This window comes from Phyllopteryx taeniolatus, chromosome 16 (genome assembly GCF_024500385.1).
Source record: "Phyllopteryx taeniolatus isolate TA_2022b chromosome 16, UOR_Ptae_1.2, whole genome shotgun sequence".
In the NCBI taxonomy this organism is placed as follows: Eukaryota; Metazoa; Chordata; class Actinopteri; order Syngnathiformes; family Syngnathidae; genus Phyllopteryx; species Phyllopteryx taeniolatus.
In genome coordinates, this window is record NC_084517.1 from 21,238,720 (window position 1) to 21,250,884 (window position 12,165).

General features: G+C 42.8%; 1 long non-coding RNA gene across 1 annotated transcript; it reads left to right on the plus strand.

Annotated features, from left to right (window-relative positions):
• The first annotated feature begins 3,910 nt into the window (after positions 1-3,910).
• LOC133466047 (uncharacterized) lies at positions 3,911-9,111 on the plus strand. Its single transcript, XR_009784820.1, has 2 exons — positions 3,911-4,353; positions 8,686-9,111. It is a non-coding gene; the product is annotated as an uncharacterized LOC133466047 (long non-coding RNA).
• Positions 9,112-12,165: the final 3,054 nt, after the last annotated feature.

Sequence of the window (12,165 nt, forward strand, 5' to 3'; positions counted from 1 at the left end):
AACAGCACTTCCAGTTTTCTGACCTCCTCAATCTTTTAACCTCGAGAGAACACGTGCGTTGAATTGTATTTTGGGGCATTTGGCAACTGGATAAATTGAGTTTGCAAAATAATGAAAAAGCATATCTTCCTCAGTTTGAGCAAAACCCATTCGGACAGCCGCAGACCAGATGTACATCAATATTGTGTGCAGCAAATGGAATGATTTTAAATGATGCATCTTCAGTGAGTTTTAAAAACAAGAATTTGATGCGCAAGTTTGTGTTCGTTTTGGATTTTGTCCAATCCAGAACTCCAAATTCAATATACAGTGGTGCCTTGAGATACGAGTGACCCGACTTACTCAATGTATGAGACTTACTCAAATTTAAGACAGGTTTACCCGATATTGGCGATTACTTGTACTTGTTCTGTACAGACCGGTATCAGTGCGTCCATATTGCGCACCAATGTATTGGTTGAAAAGCAATTGAAAATACGCATGTATAACCATTCCACTGTGGGAGAAGAAGAGTTCAAATAAATCCTTAGAAGCCCCAAATTGATGAATGTAGGTAAACGTAACTGACCACAGCTGGATGTCGGAACTGGCATCTGCGGGCGAATGAAGTATCAGCGGCACTAATCCAATTATCCTGACACTAAGTGAAGGGCGCATTGGGATTATGGAGGTTAAGCACTATGTTCCGTGAACAAGACTGAGATTTATCACTGCCGTCAAATCATTTTTCCAAATGACACTGCGATTGGTTGAGAAGCACCAACGAATTAAACAGCGCTGCAGTCGAGGATACGTTCAAATGCCACAATCCCCCTCAACAGCTTTCAACAATTTGGCCAGAATGCTCTGCAGCCGCAGAGTTAGCCGCTAGTCATTGCCGTCCGTATCAGTGCTCGGTCGGGTATGAGAGTCCCAGTCGCTGGGAAGTCCCGCGAGGTGCTGAACGCACCGCTTTTAGCATATGAATAATGTAATGAAATGGCGGGCGATGTATTCGAGCGTGAACACACCCTTCGCCAAAATGTCTTTGGGTGGCAAAGGCCCGGCTCGGTTGTGTGTTTTGACACCTCCCAACATTGCTCGTGCGCATTAGCGGGCGCAGGCAGGTGTGGGCATGCGCCATTAAGCGCATGTTTAAGAGTGAACCTTCTGCTCGCCCCCGAGGCTCATGCGTGGGCTGCTGTCACCTGTCCTCCATCATTTTGTTCCCCCCTCCTCCCTCCCTCCCTCCCTCTGCCTGTCCTGTTTCATGTCATTCATTAATGGATGCCCCAGGGCCAACAATAGCTCACTTCAGCCTTATATTACCGTCACTTCGATCTCGGAACTCGTCAAGGTCAAATCTGCTTCATTGTCACTCACCTGTCACGTCGGCGAGGCTGACATTTGTGTTTGGCTGTGTCAAAAAACGGAGCGCGAGTGCAAAAGGAGGAGCCCCGCGTGACAGTCAGAGCAGTGGAGGGGAAGAAATGATGAAACGTCAGAAGCGCTGCCGCGTGGACAGATGCGGTCCCTGATTGAGCGTAATGAGCACAGCTCCCGAGAGAAGGCTGGACAGCAAGTACGAATACCAAGGCAATCTTTTACTGGTTATTGTTTGCTTTTTTTTCTTACTCTGGAGGATTTTTCATTGCAGGAACAATCAATCAAATAACTCAATAGAATCCTCTGTTCCGTTAACTACAAGCTGAAACGGAGCAACAGCGAGGAGTTGCTAACGAACTGAATGGCATCAGTGAGTGAAATTCTAAGAAGAGAATTAAAAAAAAACAGAGGTTAACAGAAAACAGACATAGCAGGGTCATTGGAAAAGAATGGCTTCCTGGAAGATCTGGGGGATTTCTCATACAAAGGCCTCAGTCTTCATCGGCCTTCACAAATCTTGAAAACTCTGACGGTTTCCGAAAATGATGCACTCATCGCTCTCTCATGTGGATTTTAGTGAAAGACATCCCATTTACTCGGTAAACAAACATAACATCATGAAATATAACTGCTACGCTCTACATGCTATGAAAACATTCGAAAAGACACAAGACTCTAAATCGAAGCCGCCCGTCCAAGACCACCGGTCACTCCAATTTGTTCAAATCAAAACAATTCGGTTCAGTGTTGGGGCAGCTACTAATTTTTAAAAAATGATTTTGCAAAAAGACGTTGTATGTGCCAGCACGAGTCAAAACATGGTATTGTGATGAATATCGTGTTCGTCAAATAAGAATTCAAAGGAATTGCCGCCACGTCGGGCACTATCACGCTCCGCTGTCGACCGAAATTAGCGTCACAACGACTCTCGCGCGTTGCTTCCGCTATATGACCAAAACCCGGAAAACAGCTCTAAACTACAGTTTCATGACATGATGGTTTGAACTGGAACTGGAAGTTTAAAAACATTGTCTGATTTTCCAAATTCTTGTACTCAGGTTGTAGCGGCCAATTCCAACCACACTCGGCATTTTGACGGACTGTCATTTTGGGGAAATCTTGTCGCGTAAACACTTTTTAAAAACTGAAATATAATGACAATATAATTGTAGATGCATCGCATAAAAAAATTCAATAGATGATACTCACCTTTGGGCACTTTTTTGAAATACAGGCTACTCAATTGATTTTTGTACATACTTCAACGCTATGCTCTTATTACTATATTATAGTTTAGCATCTTCATGGACACACCCTTCAGGATGTATTCCTCAATCGACTATATTATTTTAAGAAGAAAGCGCCGGTATAGGAGCAGTTAAGCTGAAGATTGCGTTCCACTCTGGGTTGGGTTGCCACGCCGCGGTCTTGCACGGTAGGCTGATGTCACCAGTGGTAGGATTGAGTTTTTTAATGGAACGTTTGAGGCAAATCTCCGTTGCTTTTCGAAATTGTGCGATCACATTTGGAGTGGCACTTGAGTTCAAAAAGTCAGAGCTGCCATAGGCAGTTTAGCCCTAATGGGCTTGATCTTAAATTTGTTCTCCAAACTGTTGTCACAGGAAGACACGAGAAGAAGATCCTTTGTCCCAAACCTGATTTCCCTTCGTCACAAGCAATCTACTTCAAGAAAAGGAGAAAACGTTGCACTGTGACGTCGTGTTCTTCGAGTTCATAAATTCATTAATCGTGCCCGGTGTCCTCTAGCTGTATTGATCCATGCTGTAAATGTAGACCTAAACAAGAGTTGCTTGCAGACGACCACCCTCCCAAGGCTTTCCCCTCATGCCGTACATCTTGTTCTTCCATCAACGTTTGGAGCTCGTCGCATCACTGACAGCCAATACAGCTCTGAAAAAGATTCCATTTTGGCTTTTAGCACGAGCAGGGACTTGGCTCGGACGCCCCTGCAGTAAAGAAGGAAGGAAAATGAGACAGAGGGAGGTTTATACAACAACTTCCTCTTAGGGTATTGTTCCAAATGGAACTGCGAACGGGCATACTTCTAACGTGATTAGCAACGCGGAATGACCTGGCTCATGAGATTTGTTTGGACCGCGAAACCAAATCAGTGTTAACAAATTTTGCAGTTCCTCCCAAACGTAACTCAGACTTGATTTCACTTCTCTTGATCTCGACTTATTCATTCTGCTTACATCTAATACGTTAGTCATAGTCTTTAGTTTTGAAAAAGAAATGCTTACCCCTGGTGCTTCCTTAAATCTCACCGCTCGCACTGTTGCAACGGCTGAGTTACGTTGAAAGAGCGTCTTTGTCTTGCCGGATAGTTCGGTTGGGTAACATAATTGATGTTAACATTTGCGGTTGTCGTGCCTTTACGAAAGGCTGAGTTTTACTCGGAGCCGATCCTCAGACCCGTCACGTATCCGGTGAATGACGTCAAAGCAGACTGGAATAAGGCCTCAGGAGGCAAACATGCTGACATCCTGTACTGTGTTTGCAGCCAATTGGACATTGCGCCATCGCACTTGCAATATGAGAAAACTTTGGCTGTTGTCAAGAAAGCCTGACAGCCAATTATGAACGTTTTCTCTCGACTGAATTTCTTTATTCTCCACTGCATTTCCGGACAGCCAAAGGATGGATTTTTCCAGATGGTGATTTTCTTCAATATCTCGTCTGCTGGTGTATAAAGAGTGCGTTTAACAGGCTGCAGCATGGGCTCGCAGATTTGTAAGCAACAAAGTGAGGAGGAATACAATGCGAACGGCTGCTGCCGCATGTACCACGACTGGAGGTTTTGCTCGGACCGCTGCTGTGACGTCTGCTGCCAGATGTGTGTCAACGTGTCTTCTGTCTTGTGCTCGGGAGACTGCAGCTACAACTTCTTCACTCGTTGCTTTGGACTGGCTCAAAACTGCTTTTCAATTCTTACCGGTCAACAGACTGAAAGGTCAACATTACCATGTAAGTGTCCATATCGGCAGCTATAACCTGCTGCTGTCTTTTAGCCTTATTTACATCTAGGTCTGCAAGGTTTAGTGATTAGCTCATCTGCCTCATATTTACATACAATAATTTTGTACCGGGCACGGTGGACGCCTTGTTAGCACATCCGCCTCACAGTTCTGAGGACCGGGGCTCAAATCCCGGCCTCGCCTGTGTGGAGTTTGGATGTTCTCCCCGTGCCTGCGTGGCTTTTCTCCGGGCACTCCGGTTTCCTCCCACATCCCCAAAACATGCATGCTAGGTACATTGAAGAGTCTAAATTGCCCGTCGGTGTGAATGTGAGTGCGAATGGTTGTTTGTTTCTATGTGCCCTGCAATTGGCTGGCCACCAGTTCAGAGTGTACACCTGAAGATGAATGAATGAATGAATTTTGTTCTGCACTGGGTGTTTGTAGGCCACGAACAAAGTACAAAACAATATATATATATATTTTTTTTTACTGTACTGGTGTTTTAGGCCACAGAAAAAAAGTGCTTCAATTTTGGATTTTGGGATTTGACGGACGGCCCCTCCGCCCTATTAGTCTGTCACATCGAGGTTCCACTGTAAACAATAGGTTTCTTTGTTTAAAAAAAAAAAAAAATGAAACTATGGTACAACAGTAAAAGTACTCATTTTCTCAGTTTCTCATTAAATTAATAGCTACTTCTCTGCTTTTCTCCGCTTTGTGAAGTAACATGCCGACGTTAGCCATGATGTATAGCATATTTCTTTCCTCAATTGTAGGCAAGCTAACTGTGGTAGGTGGCTGCAAACATTCATTTGTAGTAATATGATTTTACCTTTAATCTGTCGAAGAGTGATGGGTGGGGCTGTTGTAAATGTGATATCGTATTGGAATTATTGTCTCCTGGAGCAGCCACCCTTCGTTAGCACGTTTTGCATGTCCTTCCAAGCCGCGGAACGTGACAAATTCCCAAAAGAGCTGACTTTTCCAACAAGGGAGAAAGTCGTGGGGCTCGCTCCGCACCAACAACAGAAGGCGGGGGGGGGGGGGCATGTAGAAAGGAACGTTTGCCCACTGGAAGATGTATGATTTGGAGATGCCGTGCGTACATTGCAGCAGATATTTTAAACTTTAAGTGCGCAGTATTTGCTGTTCCCTGCAGGATCTCACACACTTGCCAAGGGATTTCAATGCAACCTTTGTTGTAGCAAAAAACGAGATTATGCAGCCCAGTTCAGCCGCACTGGAACAAAATGAGAAGATTTTTCGTTTGAGCTACTTAATCCGCGCTGACCTCCGAAATTTTTGCCAAGCAATGCGTGGAACACATCCAGCATCTGCCATTGTTCACTCACAAGTGCATTTCACTGATAATATAAGTACGTTTCAGTGTTATGAAGCGCTCTGATCCCCAGACACTTTGACAATAGTGGAATCCCCGCACAAAAGTGGAAATAACCCCGTAGCCAGGGTCAAACATGCATGTGGAAGTCATTTAGGTCATCCTGTGTTTGCCTGTGAGTCGAAATCTTTAATATGTAATAGATCATTCTCCATCGTTCATGATATCAAGCTGCTGTTTTACCTCACACCCAAGACTATTTCCCACACAAGAGGTTTTTTTTGTTTTGTGTGTTTGTTTGTTTTTGTTTTTTATGGCGGGCATTTGAAAGATAATTGGAGAGACATTTTATCTTTTATAACAAATCAACAAGAATAAACAATGCTAAACAGTTTGCTATTACACAACTTATAAAAGTGCTTTGCCTTTTCATTGAATGTTACGTAGATCTGATTTAAATACATAAATAAATTGCTATTTTAGCAGCCATGCATTTCTTTCGGTGGCATTTTTTGGGTACAATTGTATCCAGTACGAATTAGGGAGGATACACACCAGCGTTCTCTCGACCGTACCATCCATATAAGCGCAGAGCGGCGTCAGATATTCTGGCTGCTACCTTATGTTAAGATATCGCCACAGGCCATGCATAGGCCACCACCTGCACAACTATCGCGACCATCCAGCCAAGCCTTGACCGAATTGTGCCGAAGGCCATCAGGAAAAGTAAACGTAATTCTAACACTCTTGAAAGCCAGAATCTCTTAACATTGTTTATCTTAACACGAATAAATAACATACATATACTTTCAGATATTTAGTCCAACTACATTTACATTACCATCTGTGGCTCCCCAGCTGGCATGGCTTGCTGCTGTTTGCAATAGGGTGCATCGCTATGACTACATTGTGTTGTACATGCGTTGAATACCGATGAGGTTGCGGCGCAATATAATATAATATATCATTTAGCTCTCTAAAGAAAAAATTTGAAGAGGCTAGGCACATGTTCCATTGTGAAGAACCAGCACAAAAAAATGGATTCTAAAATAAATACAGCGGTGCCTTAAGAGTTGAATTTCCGTGACGCCACTCAAATCAACTTCCCCCATTGAAATGAATAGAAATTCCAATAATCTGTTTTTTTTTTTCAGAAAAAAACACAACAATATTTGTGCTCTATTTTATAAAAAAAAGACATAGAATGTTAGGAAAAGAAAGTTTTTGCCACATTTTTTGCTTTAATTCAATGGAAATTGTGCTAATCCTCCTTCAGGTGTGTGCGCCTTGGCCACCTGGGAGCAGTATTAGTAAGCCGCAGTAATATTCGTCATTCTTTGCAGAGGATGAAGAATATATGCCTCTAAGTATTGTTACTTTATGTCTACATGCGTTGCTCCATTGTTTGTGCTCAAATATCCGTTGTTTAAAGGATTATAACACCGATACTATTCGTTAGCCCGTCTATGGAATTTCCATTTATGTGTTAGCATTGAGCTAGCTTTAAGGCAATGTTATGTGTTTGTTTAACTATGCAGCGTATAATTCTTTGTTTTATGTTAAGCTGCCGCTTGTGAGTTGAGTTCACCGTCGTCATACAGAAGCGCTGGTATCAAGTCAAAGCAAAAACATTGGCCGAACATCAGCTCATAGCTCGTAAAACTCCTGTATTGATAGTACAGTTTTTTTGTTTTTTTTAATAACATGACATAGAAACACGAGTCATCAAGTAATCACACTTGATTATTGAGCGTTTCTTTAATGTATGATTAGAAGGCAACGAGAGGCTTTGAGAAATTCCTGTTTGTGCAGTTGGTGGGTTGCGTGAAAGTGCTAAAGCGGTTGGGGCGAACTGACCCAATCATCATGAAGAGTGCCATACTTTTGAGAAGTACGTTCAAGGGAAATGAGAGACACTCATCAGACACTGGGCTGATGGTGATGATGATGTTGTGGAAGTGGATAGTCCAGATGAGGCTAGCGTAATCAACGAGTGTCAAAATGCAGACACTTGTGCCTTTTGCTAAAGTTGTTCTCTGAGATGAGGAATGGAGAGGAAGTGGTTGAGTGAACTGAGCAATCCACCCTGAGGTATATAATAAGGTGTTTTTGAGAGTAGCGCTGCAGTGTCATTTTATCCATGACTCATATGAACCAGAATATTGGTCAACCCTGCAGGAACTGAATATTGAACTCAAGAAAATATTGAATTTGAGTCGTGCCTGTCCCCTCATCAGGGTTTCTTTAGGTTTTTGGAATGGATCTGTGGGAATTGTAAACCTTTCATCCAGAAGAGCATTTGCTGTTGGACGAGAAAGTCCCCGTTGAAGGACAAGGACATCAAGGACATCAATATATGTTAACATATATTGTTTATCCTCCACGTAGAACGACTAATGATTGTGTCGTACAGATGAGATCGGAGAGGAGTCGAGACATAATAATGCCTCAATCGACATTATATCTGTTTGTCTTATACTGCCCCAGGTCGCCAAGCCGGGCACGCCAGAAGGAGTAGTGTTCAATATAAAGTGTGACAAAAAGTCTCTCTGTATGTTTACATAAAGTACAATATTAAGGACTACTCTTTTTCCTTATTAATGTACACGTTACAACATGTCTTGTTGTTGTTGTTTTTTTTTGGGGGGGGGGGGTGTGAGGGAAGGCTGGAACGGATTAATGGCATTTACGAGAATGTATTTACAGATCTACAACTGAGACTAGAACACATACTCTGTTTATGCGCTGCATATACCTAATATATCCCGAGGTGCCTAAACTTGTACGACTTCCAATGCGTTGGCATTTCTCTCTCTCACAATGGACGTGGCATGCCGTGATTTGCCCCCTGTTCTTCATCTTCATCATCCAAAATCGTAATCTACAGGGATCTGTTACTCATTACAGTGGCCTACAAACCTGAAATTCACAGCCCAACGAGGTGAGACCCTCTTCCACGCTTGAATGACTTTATTTTTTGACGTCTTCTGTTTTGCCCAGCTTGATCGACAAATGCACCGACGAGACGCCTGCTTGCTTCCTTTTGCTGCGACCGTCGGAGCCCACGGACAGTCCGCCGTCCGACGTGAACGCAGCGATCGGGAGCGTCCGGAGACAAGCGTGGCCTTGAGGGTGCGTCCTCGCGTGGATCTGTAAGAACAACACCGGAAGATCAATCGTTTAGACGTGACTACATAAAGTTTAGAATTTTCTCATGAATACAGAGCAAACAACGGAGGTCCCCGCAACCCCCTTGAAGGTTCCTGTTAATGTCATATTTTGCTTCTGCATACACGATATTCCGACTGACTGCATGAGGCTTTACAAGCAGGATTTGTGTGTTGGGCTAGTTCGACAACAGCAGGATTTGCAATCAGCACCATCTTATCGCAGCTATTCTGGCTAAATAAAAGCTCCCAAACAAAACCGTCTCAATCTACTCATCTTAAGCCTCACGTCTAAACTCCCCCAGCCTCATAGATTATACCTGTGGATGTCTGGATCACTAAGGCCACTTGTTGTCCTTCAACAAAGGACAGAAGTTAAAGGGAAGAATTTAGCACCATGAAGAGATCCAAACTACACCAGGAGTGCAAAAATGACTTTGTCCTGGTTTGCAAGCGGCACATCACAACACTTGGTGTTTGTTTGTTTTTTCCCCTTGAGATAAGTGCGCCCGGGGATGTGAGTCAGCGTTTGCTGCTGCAGAATTAGTACTTTTTACTATTAACAACAAACATGCTCGTTTATGCAAACGGTGATGATTGGGAGAGTCATGCCCCCACATCAGAAGACTATCAAAGTAAGGTAGGATAACCTGACAACAAAGATTATGTTGGAGGCGTCTTTTGTCCCTGATTACATCCTTATACGTCGGCATTCAATCCGGCAAATTCAATTCGATCATAATTTTCACAGAAAGATGCAATTCCCTAATAAAAATGACCTTTTACTTTCAAAGAATATTTCTTGTCCCACTCTAGAAAACGAGAACAATCCTTGACTGATGGGTTCACAATCTTTTCTGAAATTAGACAAAACTTTCCCAACTGTGGACCAAATCTTTCATACTGCAAACTACTGCTCGAGGTATTGTTTTTTTGTTTTGTTTGTTTTGTTTACTTAGTTGATGTTTTTGTGTTTTAGTTATCAGGAATATACAAATACTACACCACTGATTTCTGATTTCTATGAAACGTTGTGGATTGTTGACACACATGCACAGCAAGAGCCCATTACGTGCGGGTGCACATTGGAATAAAAATATGGATAGACTCCCCATTGAGCACACAGTAAAGTCAACAACACCTTGGTGTTTACTCATTTCATAACCCCTTCATATCATTCGTATTAATGAATACACTTTCGTTTTCATACATGCGACAATATGAATACAGATTGTTGTTTGGATTGGTTATTTGCCAAGAATCCTTTGTGTCGATATGCACGTTTGTTTAATTCACGAGCTAGCCATGTAACATTCATTCTTTATGCAACCAACAAGCAAAGGAAATTGGACATCACAAAGACGTGGTCAAGAGCTTGACAGTGCTCATCACTCACAGAATTGTTTCGATGAGCATTTGGACAGCAACGTTCGATGCTGGCGTGAACACGCCAGGAGACATTTTCGAGCATTTGTTAATACTGCATTATGTATTATTATATCAATTTATTTATAACAATATTAAATATACTTATAATATATACTGTATACAGTGGGCCTCCGCATAGTCCCAGTTCTTCATTCGTGTATTCATCTTTTCACAGATTTTTTGGGGGAGCCTATCTTTCATTATTTGCGCAAACCCGGCTTATTATTTTTATTCTTTTACCCAATCCCCTGCTTATGTTTTGTTTTTTTTGTTTTTTTTTGTCAGAGGAGAGTGTGCCTGTGTTTTCTTCCTTGCCCCATTTCAATCAATTTTCGAGATGGTGTCTTTGAGAGTGCATAAACATTTTCGACTTGTCGAAGTATTTAGAAGCACTTACGGCAAATAGCCCGGGACTTGTCGACTAAGTGATTCTCAGCCGTGTAGCCAAAAGGCTCCCGTACTGCTGACCTAAATGACCTTGGAGGGTCAGTCATTTCAGAGTTATTCGTCGTACTAGCCATGTTTCCTGCTCTAGCTGAAGTAGCATTAGCATTAGCATTAGCGTTAGCGGTAGCCACAGTTTTGCCCACTCCGGCCAGATGACTGTCATCAAAACGAGTAGTCACGTGACACGCAGTTGGAGGACGCTTGCGGACAAAATTTATCTTCAATCTAGATTGTTGTTTTTCAATTAACTTACTGTACATAATACCAGTGTTGTTACAAACCAATTTCTACCCCATTGCAAGCTATAGGGTACCATCATATTGAAAACACATATCTAAAATGATATACAGTATTGTGTTCCCATTTCTTTGATTCACCTGAATCATGTAGTGAGTGAAGAATTCATTCATTCATTTTCCGTACCGCTTATCCTCACTCGCGTCACGGGCGAGTGAAGAATTGCGAAAGACCGTGAAGAGTTCTTGTTGTAAAGCGAGCTTAACAAACTCAAGCTTGCATACAATGTCGCGGTACAAAAGCTGGTAATAATGGAGCCCGTGTCCTTGTGTCGTCGTCATCGTGTGCAGAGTACTGGACTGTTGTAAATCAGCAATGTGTGTTTAAATATTTGGTCTCAGGGGTTTTGCCTTTATAACGTGGTACCAGAAAACTATCGGAAAGGCCTCACAATGGCTGAGCTACCCCAAAAATGTGTAGTAGGTAGAACAAAGCACAAGTTTTTTTTCCTCATCCTACCTTCCCAGTCTTTCATCGCCTTATCTCTTTGTTGCTCAGTGCAATTTCTGTTATCTCGCTGGCTTTCTGTGTTCTGCGCTCATGAATTGTGTTGCTTTTAGCGTATGTCTTCTGGATTGGGCGTGGAGAAGAGGCATCGTGTGCCGCTGTCAGTCAAGAAGATTACAGCTCCTCGGCGTCGTTATTCCTCAAGCCTCCAAAAATAGGTCGATGGCTTCAGAGTTTGCCGGCCAGATGTGTCAGAAAGCTTCACTTTTCTTCTTTTGAGAGGTCGTGTCTGAATCAACCCCGATGTGTGACTTCGTTGTCTAAATCAGAATTTGACTCAACAAAAGGTGGCATCAACAAACCCATGTGCTTTTTGTAACCCTGCGAAATGGAGACGTCAACGCAGCTAAAAAGGGATATGGTAATCAGACACTTGTTACGCAAGGCTTTAATCCCGTTATTTGTTTGATTTGTCGCTGTTCGCTGTTCAAACCTCCCACTAGGCCGTCGGCTCCCTCCTATTTGCTCTCGCGAGGTTTCCGGAGGTGTTTTTTGTGAGTCGGATGATGTAAATCGGAGATGGTTGTCATTGCTGAAGATTTGTGGACACAGAATGTCTGATATTGGGGAACCTGAACCGTTTGCTGCATGTCACTGGACAAAGTCGGATTTGTTCACATTTCAAAAAACGTTT